This window comes from Dysidea avara, chromosome 5, assembly GCF_963678975.1.
Source record: "Dysidea avara chromosome 5, odDysAvar1.4, whole genome shotgun sequence".
NCBI classification, from domain to species: Eukaryota; Metazoa; Porifera; class Demospongiae; order Dictyoceratida; family Dysideidae; genus Dysidea; species Dysidea avara.
Window position 1 is genome coordinate 3,054,722 of NC_089276.1, and position 10,295 is coordinate 3,065,016.

The window sequence follows — 10,295 nt, forward strand, 5'->3', positions numbered from 1 at the left end:
GCATCTTTCTCTTGTGGTACAGCAGCCTTTTCAAATTCATAATGCTATATATGTACAACACAGTACTATAACAATGTTGAACTGTTTAATTAAGACAGCAAAAATCTGCCTTTTCAGGCAGGCACATACACATACGTACAATCACACTTCAGGCTTTTAGGTAATGCAGATACTTATGTACAGTATATTATTTTATGGTTACAATGTATTTTCCCACCATTAATATACAGTGTACAACGTAGTCTGTAGATGTGGTCACTCAACTATGCATAAGGTGCAAGCAAGTTGATGTGCTACGTACTATGGGTTAGAAATTACGATCTATTGGCCAGTGCAGCTATATATGCAAGGAGCTTACCACAACAACACCTTTAGAGTTGGTAATTTCAATCACTTTCCTAAACCTTCCTTTTCCAACTGGTACACAGCCATCACAGCTCTGGATTTGTTTCCTGCATAGCGAAACCTCTTCATGTTTACCAGTGGCTGCAGATATAGCTTTTTCCCTTCAGCAGTAAGGCACACAGCTGATGCAGATTTTTCTTTCAGTGGAACATCGATGTCACTGTCAATTTCACCTAATTGATGTATATGCAGTATTAGAATGCATCTGATCACTAACACTCCAGGGTATGAAGTTGTGTGTACCTGTTACTACTACGCAAATGTCTTATGCTCATATTTTACTCTACCCACTGTTACCAACTACTAAATTTTATGCTGCTGTTCCACATACACTATATCTTGCAGCATATCCTGATAAGTAGCGAACAACATTACTATAATGTAAACACCTTGTTATTATTCCATACACATTGCTTTGGGAGCCAAGCATATTGAAGTTTCTTTACCTTGCAAAACGTTGCTTAGCATTTCATAGGCATAATTTTATTGCTGTAAAGTGTAAACACATTTCTTGTATTCCACAATGATTGCTTAACATTGTTGAGCTACCGTAATTTGCTTTATTTCGTGATAAAAATTTTCATTGTAAAAATATTTTCATATGATTTACGAATGACTGGTAGTTCGATCTTTTATAAAAATTTTCATGTAAGAAATTTTGTACAAGTTTTTGCATACGAAAATTATTTTACAACGAAAAAAGCAAATTACGGTATACTGCTGTAAACACATTGCTGTTATTCACACATCTTGCAAAACACTGCTTAGCATTGAGAACTATATCGTTGTAAACACATTGCTTTTATTCCACACATATACATTTCAGAACCATATTGCTTTGAATGCACATTAAGTGAGGTGTTACAGTAATTGTAGCAATTGAACTATTATTCTAATCACCAACACTGTCATCTTTAACTAAGCAATGTGTATGTGTCATCTCTTTAAAAAGATCACCTTTTCACAAAGTTCTACTTATATGTAGGAGTGATTATGTCAAAGAAATACACATCCCAAAAAATGGCTAATTACTTCATGATCAACCAGTTTAAAAGACTACCTTATAATAGTTTTATATAACACTGTTACATTATGAACTCTTATTATAAGGTTATGTCACATGTTTTGGTCCACGCTCCATGTTGTACCACATGTTTGTACTATTACATAATTGCGGATAAGGCTTAGGCCACTCCAAATAAATTCTCTGTTTCCCATCCTGGACTCAAGCATATTTGCATGCAGGCGGGCGGTAAGATTAGCAGCTTTTTAAGCCATTATTTGTCTAGCACAACCATAAAACTGGCTTAAGCTTATTCCTTCCTTTTTACGCAGCAAAAATAGCACAAACGTGAAGTTTGTGCTGACTTGATAGCACTGCTGACACAGTTTCAAGTGAGCCTGTCAGTATGCAACAATAACCGGCCGGAGAATAATGAATAGGCACCAGCCTATTATGCTTTTAATTTTGCCTATTATGCTATGCTGCAGTGCTAAAATTTTTCACCTATTATGCTCATAATTATGCTCAAATTTTTTTCCACAGTTCCCATGTTTTGTTACTTTCTAATGGACAATGATAAACTTTGACTTATTTATTTATTTATTTTTGACTTTACAGCATACAGAATTACAATGCTACATGCTTATGAACAACTGGTGAAACGTAAAAAGTACTTGTTGTGCATTAAGAATTTGGCTACATTGTAGCTAAACCATAATATCAGTCATGTCAGATACCTAACTACTTAACACCATATCAGTAGCATTGACTCTTGTATTATTGTAAGTCAACCTTTTTTCTGTGGCATGCATTTTTGCATGCAGTATGGCAATTATTCTGCCTATTGTGCTAGCATTATGCTTGATGCTTTCAGGCACCTATTATGCTCGAAATTATGCCAGCGTAATAGGCTGGTGCCTAATAATGAAAGAATGCGGAATAATGGAATATTTAGAGCTGACAGTAACTAGATGCAGGCGGTGGACGGGAAACAGAGAATTTATTTGAAGTGGCCTTATTATGAGTCAGGAGCAGGGCCGCCCAGAGAAATTAAGGGGCCCAGGGCAAAGAGTTAAAGTGGGGCCCTTGACCCAAGTTGTAAGGTGAAGACCAAAAAAAAAAAGGTCACAACCTGCTGGCAACATAGATGACAATAACTACCCACCACCAACCATATCTCCTTATCTATAAGCTTGCTACACTGCTCCTCTGAAGAATACTGTGACTGCTCTATTAGAGTATATCGATCTTTTAAACAGGTATTCAGGGGGCCCTTCGTGGGGCCTCCTGGGGCCCCTTTCAGGTTGGGGCCCGGGGCAAAATACCCCAGTTGCCCCCCCCCTGTGGGCGGCCCTGGTCAGGAGGTACGGGCCACTGGTAGTACTGAGGATTTCCAAATCTTTGTAACACGTATGAAACGGGCAAAGCAGAAAACGTGATCCAGTACATCACTTCCTGCATTTTACTCATGGGATGGACCAACAGTTGTGATTCAGCCAAGTCCAATGGTGGATCCGCGGGGGATGGAGGGGGTGGGGGGGGGGGGATCCCATCCCAACCCCCCAAAAATGCAAAATCGAGATCTTCTAATAGAGCAGTCAGTCAAATATTCTAATAGAACAGTCACCACAAATTACACTATTGAGAATCCTCCATAGTTGCTGAATATGGAAGCATATGCACATTCGTGCATGGGCACACTTAACCTGCTAAGAATATTTCACAAATGAAATGCACATGGTCTTGTGTATGCCAATCTTTATGCTCATAATATATATTATCTAATCCAAAACAGCCAAGCTGTAAAAAAACAGTGCGGCCCTGAGAAAGGCTATGGTGAAAAAAGATGTGAAATCCAAGGTGGCGGCCAAGAAATGGCTGTGATGGTAGGTTAATGGTAAAAATTTTAATAACAACAATTCAGGTGAATTTGGTGCCGCTTGGTCTTGGCACAAAATTCACCTGAATTGTCGTTATTAAAATTTTTACCATTAACCTACCATCACAGCCATTTCTTGGCCGCCACCTTGGATTTCACATCTTTTTTCACCATAGCCTTTCTCAGGGCCGCACTGTTTTTTTACAGCTTGGCTGTTTTGGATTAGATTTCACTTCTTTTTGTATTTGTATACCCCAAAGCCGGCCATAAAGCCGGCCTATGGCCGGCTTTAGGGCTTTTTAACCTGTCATTTTTTCTTTACTACGTATACAGGAAGAAGAAAAGATGAAGCAGGGTGATTTCTTTGTAGCTAACCTCTCTGCAAGGTGATCCTACTGACTGATCTCTCTACCGGATGACTTGTTTGTAGCTGAACTCTCTACAGGGTGATTTGTTTGTAGCTGAACTGTCTACAATATAACTTCTTCTAGCTGAACTCTCTACGGGTGGCTTGTTTCTAGCTGATCTCTCTACAGGGTGACTTGTTTCTAGCTGAACTCTCTACAGGGTGATTTGTTTGTAGCTGAACTCTCTACAAGGTAACTTCTTCTAGCTGATCTTTCTACAGGGTGATTTGTTTGTAGCTGAATTCTCTACAGGGTGATTTGTTTGCAGCTAAACTGCTACAATGTAACTTCTTCTAGCTGAACTCTCTACGGGTGGCTTGTTTCTAGCTGATCTCTCTACAGGGTGACTGTTTCTAGCTGAACTCTCTACAGGGTGATTTGTTTGTAGCTGAACTCTCTACAATGTAACTTCTTCTAGCTGATCTTTCTACAAGGTGATTTGTTTGTAGCTGAATTCTCTACAGGGCAATTTGTTTGCAGCTGAACTCTCTACATGGTAGTTTCTTTGTAGCTGAACTCTCTACAATGTGACTTCTTCTAGCTGAACTCTCTACAGGGTGACTTGTTTCTAGCTGATCTCTCTACAGGGTGACTTGTTTCTAGCTGAACTCTCTACAGGGTGATTTGTTTGTAGCTGAACTCTCTACAAGGTAACTTCTTCTAGCTGATCTTTCTACAGGGTGATTTGTTTGTAGCTGAATTCTTTACAGGGCAATTTGTTTGCAGTTGAACTCTGTACATGGTAGTTCTTTGTAGCTGAACTCTCTACAATGTAACTTCTTCTAGCTGAACTCTCTACAGGGTGACTTGTTTCTAGCTGATCTCTCTACAATGTAACTTCTTCTAGCTGAACTCTCTAGAGGGTGACTTGTTTGTAGCTGAACCCTCTACAGGGTGATTTGTTTGCAGCTGAACTCTCTACATGGTAGTTTCTTTGTAACCGAACTCTCTACAATGTAACTTCTTCTAGCTGAACTCTCTACAGGATGACTTGTTTTTAGCTGATCTCTCTACAGGGTGACTTGTTCCTAGCTGAACTCTCTACAGGTGATTTATTTGAGCTGAACTCTCTACATGATGGCTTCTTTGTAGCTGAACTCTCTATTAGGTACCTTCTTCTAGCTGATCTGACTACAGGGTGACTTGTTTGTAGCTGAATTTCCTACAGAATAACTTGCAATGTAATATAACTGAGTAAATTAAACATGCAGCTGAATGCTTTATTAGGGTGACTGTTCTATTAGAGTATCTCGATCTCGCATTTGCTGCACATAGTTGCCTTTCGAATCATAACTCAGTGATTTGTAATCCGATTCTTCTGTACTACTGCAAGAACTTTCTATGATGATTATTCCAGCTACATACTGATTTTCAGCTCGTTGCTCTAAGCGGTTTGCCTGGTAGACACGAAAACTAATAGTTTTTTTATTCATAAAAATCGATCGCGTAATTTTGACACAGGTTGGGTTTTGTGTCATATCTCCATGGTCTTTATCCCGATTCCTTTCAAACCACAAAAAGGCACTCCTACGATGGTTGCTCCATCTACATATCAATTTTCAACTGATTCCTCCAAGGCGTTTACCCTGTAGGCGTGACAGACCTTCGACGATGGTTGCTCCATCTACATATCAATTTTCAACTGATTCCTCCAAGGCGTTTACCCTGTAGGCGTGACAGACCTTCGACCTTATTTTACGCAAATAATCGGTCATAACTCCGTGAATGTTCATCGGATTCCTACCAAAGTTGGTACGGAGATCCGCTGTCACAGTGATATATGTTTCCCCGGGTAACGTGTTTCCCGCACACATATCCCTAGGGATCCGTGTTTCCCCGCACACATATCACTAACTCGCTAGCGACCTACAAGTCACAGTGATATGTGTTTCCCCGGGTAATATGTTTCCCCTTTATAAAGTCATGTGCAACGTACGTAGTGTTAGCATAGGCGCGCATGCACTTTTAATAATCATAGCTAGCCATACCTATACAACTAGATAGATATTATAAGTATACATGTTGATGGAGGAAATCAAGCCATTCACTGGTATTCAACTATAACTGCTAAACTGTGCTGTGATTTGGCTATGTAGCTATAGCATCAGTTTAATAAAACAGTAGCTACAAATACATGTATACAATAAAATACTATCTCTAGCTATATAGAGTAAATCATGTGGTTGCAGCTATGTATAACTAATCAATGTAGCTACAGCTTTGGCATGCAGTCAGTCATTATCTACCCCTTTGCCGGTTCTATCTGGGGTTCCCCAAGGGAGTATTTTGGGACCCCTATACACTTCATTATTTACATGAATGATTTACCATCTTGCGTTACCATCAGTAAAACTTTACTATTCATTGACGACACCAAGATTTATAATACTGTTAGATATTTCACTGTTTCAAAATGATTTAGACTCAGCAACTTTGTGGAGTACGAGAAATAATATGTTCTTTAATCCATAAAAGAGTGTCCACCTATATTAATGCAAAAGTCATCACTATAATTACAAAATAGCTGACACACAGGTTTTAACAAATAGTTCACATAAAGATCTCGGTATTATAATGTCATCAGACCTATCTTGGGATCAACACTACAAAAACATAATCCCTAAGACCTACAGAATGCTAGGACTGCTCCATCGCAGCTTTAGCAAGCATCAAACAGTGACAGCCAAGAGAACTTTGTATATTTCCTTAGTGAGATCGCAAGTTATATGCTGTTCAGTGATTTGGAAACCTAACCATATCAAGCAGGGGCGGATCCGGGGGGGGGGGGCTTTGGGGGCTGAAGCTCCCCTTCATATTTAGGCTTTACTTGATCAATATGCTGAAAATCATAATGAAATTTTGTCTTAGCATAATTATATGATCACTATAATAATACAAATACTCATAAAACCACCTTATAAACATCTTTCCAAGGTATTATCAGTGGATTTATGCTAAAGTTTATGCGACAAGAACCTGGATCAGCATTGGAGGTGTACAAGATCGAGATACTCTAATAGAGCAATCAGCTAACTATTCTAATAGAACATTCACTGGAAAGATGTAGTTGGTTCTGTTATGAAATTTTTCTGAATCTGCCTGCACCTATACATACAATGAAGTGCATTGGTCTGTTTAAAGGGCTTCATTCATCCACTTGTGTAGTTAATATGTAAGGCAATACTTAATTCAGGTACACAATTTCCATTGAAAATGCTGCAGATTCAATCTTGTATTGTTCAAATTTCAAAATTTTCCACTTTCAACATTGTTCTAACATGCACCTATTCAGTGTTGTGCAATTGTGGGAGGGGTGCATCATGTACTTGGTTGTCTGTACCTACCCAAACTTTTCCATTAGCAAAATACTTCAGAGAGCCATACCTATAATCTAAAGGCAGTATATATAATCTACAGGCAGAAAATATTATGAATTTTATGTGGGAATGTCTCCAAATTGCAGTATTTTAGCATCTATTTTTCAAAATTTCCTGGGGGGCATGCCCCCAGACTCCCTAGTTCCAGCATGCTCCCAGACTCCCTAGTTCCAGCATGCTTTGCATGCTGGGAAGTGTGCTTTGTACACCTCTACCCAAGAGATTAGTACCTTGAGTTAGTCCCCCCTTTTATAAATCCTATATCCGCCCCTGTCAAGGACATCACACTTATTGAGCAGGTCCAGAGAAGAGCAACAAAGTTTATTTTAAATGACTATAGTTCTGATTATTAGTATAGCTAGCTAGTATAATTATTGTATTAGCTTATATAGTAGCTAGTTAGCTAGTTAGCTAACTATAGCTAAATACATGCAATATGCATGGGTGTCTATTAGCTAGATAGCAATATATCTACTGAATGGTTGGATCGCGTACTGTTTGCAACTAGCCATATAGACCTTGGAGTTACTGCACAACGGCTATATCTGAGTTGGAAACACGGATCCCTGGTGATATATGTGCGGGGAAACACGAATCCCTAGGGATATGTGTGTACGGTGAAATATTTAAAAAATCGCTACGGGAAACACATATCACTGACAGCTTTTGGTGGGAAACACGGATCCCTAGTGATATGTGTGCGGGGAAACACGGATTCCTAGGGATATGTGTGCGGGAAACACATTACCCGGGGAAACATATATCACTGTGACACCGCCTTAATGAGCCCTTTAAGTGTGCCAAATTTTAGCCCAATCCGAGCACGCATTCGTGTTTTATGGCGAATTTTGCGAAGTGTGCGAAATGAAGAAGATGAAGAAGAAGAAGAAAAAAACGAAGAAATTAAAACGAAATTTTGTTCACTCGTATCTCGGAAATGGCTGCGATTTTCTTCAAATTTGGTATGTAGACTCCCCTAACTGGGCGGCACGTCTCTAGCAAATTTGGTTCCAATCGGATAAGGAATCACAGAGCTACATAGGTGTGAAAATTGCGTTTTCTTTCTTCCTGTTAATATACTCACGGTGTGGCGCGCCGGCTTCTTGGGCCGCACGACACACTATCGTGTGTCTTGATATATAGCTAGCTCATGACTTGTTACTTATCCCTATACAACTATTGTTCACTTAAAGTACTATGATTTTAGACATTTGTTATTAACATTTTATTTGTGCATAAAACCACTCTACATCAAAATTCTCTGTCCTGAGATGTGTGGAATAGCTCTGGCTTCTGGGGGGCACAACCCCTGCTCTGTATATACCTACTACCTTGGTGCACCCTGTTTCCAAAGCCTGGATCTGCCCCTAAAGTTGCTTGTTGATAGATTTTATGCTCATGTGTCAGTGCCTCCCTTGTCTCATGACATGTTATAGAAATTGTAAATTTCTTGTGATAGACATGCACGTGAATGCATTGTGCTGAGGTGTTACAAAGATTTGAAAATCCTCAGCAACTGCAAAACCAATGAAACACCTAGGTTATCCATTCACTGGACTGAACTCTAAGCTGGATTACTAGGACTCACATAAATTTTGCCCTAACACTTTTTCCAACTGGAAAAAGTCACATGATGCACACTCTCCTCAGGGTCTCATATCTTGCATCTGTGTCTATGATCTTGTCCACAACTCTGAATCAGTTTAAGACTAAACTAGCAGGACTAAGCTCACTGTTATGATAATTTTTGTTGATATGTCAAATTGTTTAACTGTTTGTGTACTCCATGTAAGGTTTTGCACTGTAATAAATATAATAAAAAATGTAACTATACTCCTCCCGGGCAGCAGTTAGTCTGGTGTGGCTGCCCCTTCGCTTGCAGGAAGCAAGCAAAGGAGCAGCCACACCAGGCTAGGGGATAGGTAGGAATTTGACTTTCAAGATGTGTGGGGACAAGATGAGTGTCAAATGAAAATCATGGGACATTGGGTGTATGTAAGAGATTGAACTGTTTTATTTGTTAGTGTGATTTTTGTAATGGTGATTTTTGTAGTTGCATAACTTGTAGAGTAGGCACATTTTGTAGGTGTTGTAATGCTGCTTTAGGAATTTTGATTTTGTTGTTGTGTACTGTAAGGTTCGGAATTTTTGTTTGTTTTTCTGCATGGCATGCTTTGTAATATAGGATAGAATTTTGTGCATAGTTTTGTCACAGTACCTATAAATACTTTGAATCAATGAATAAAAGTTTAGTTTTTGTTAGTCAAAGCTGAGTGAACTATTTACGAGTAAAGTCCAGCGTGACAGAGTTAGCCCCGCTGTGACATTTGGTGACAGGAGTGTTTCTATAGCTACCCAGCTAGCTACTTTCGTGACTGTATGCCAAAGCCACGTCGGAAACCATCCGCCAAGATGTCAAACACTACAGCCCTAGAGGACATGGTTCGAATGTTAGTAGAAGAGCGTGCTTCTCGCGAGGAAGAGATTGTTACTGAGAGAAAACTCCACCAGGCTGAAATGGAACAACGGGAGAAGCTAGTTACAGCACAGATGCAACAGATGCGGGACCACATGCAAGCCCTAATGGACGTGGCAACAAGTAAGGAGAAAGCCCCACCACCCCGCAATTCATTAGAAGTTAAGCTTGTGCCCCTCTCAGCTAAGGATGACATTGAAGCGTAAGGTAAATGCGGGTATTTCCGGACAGCGTACAATTCCGGACACTTTGCACCTTTATCAAGCTAGCCGAGGAACCATAGATAATATATCCGGAGGTATATATTATCTATGGAGGAACGAAACAACGGATTGCCTTGAAATTTCTGCTGTGAATAGCTATTCTTATAGGGATTATAAAAATCGAAAAGTGTATTCTAGTTGATTCATTCTTGGGTGCTATACACGAAGTGTCCGGAATTGTGCGCTGTCCGGAAATACCCGCATTTACCTTACTTAGTGACTTGAACGCGTCATGCAAGCTCACGAGATCCCAGAAAACCGATGGGCAATACACCTCGCCCTACAATTGCAACTAACTGGTAAAGCTCAACTGGCGTATGCAGCTGTTTCGCCAGCTGATGTGGGAGATTACAGTGCAGTTAAGGCAGCCATCTTAGCTCGATATGACATTAATACAGAAGCTTATCGCCGACGATTTCGTACTGCTACTCGAGGCCGTGAAGAGTCTTTCCGTGAACTGTCTATAAGATTGATGGACTTACGGA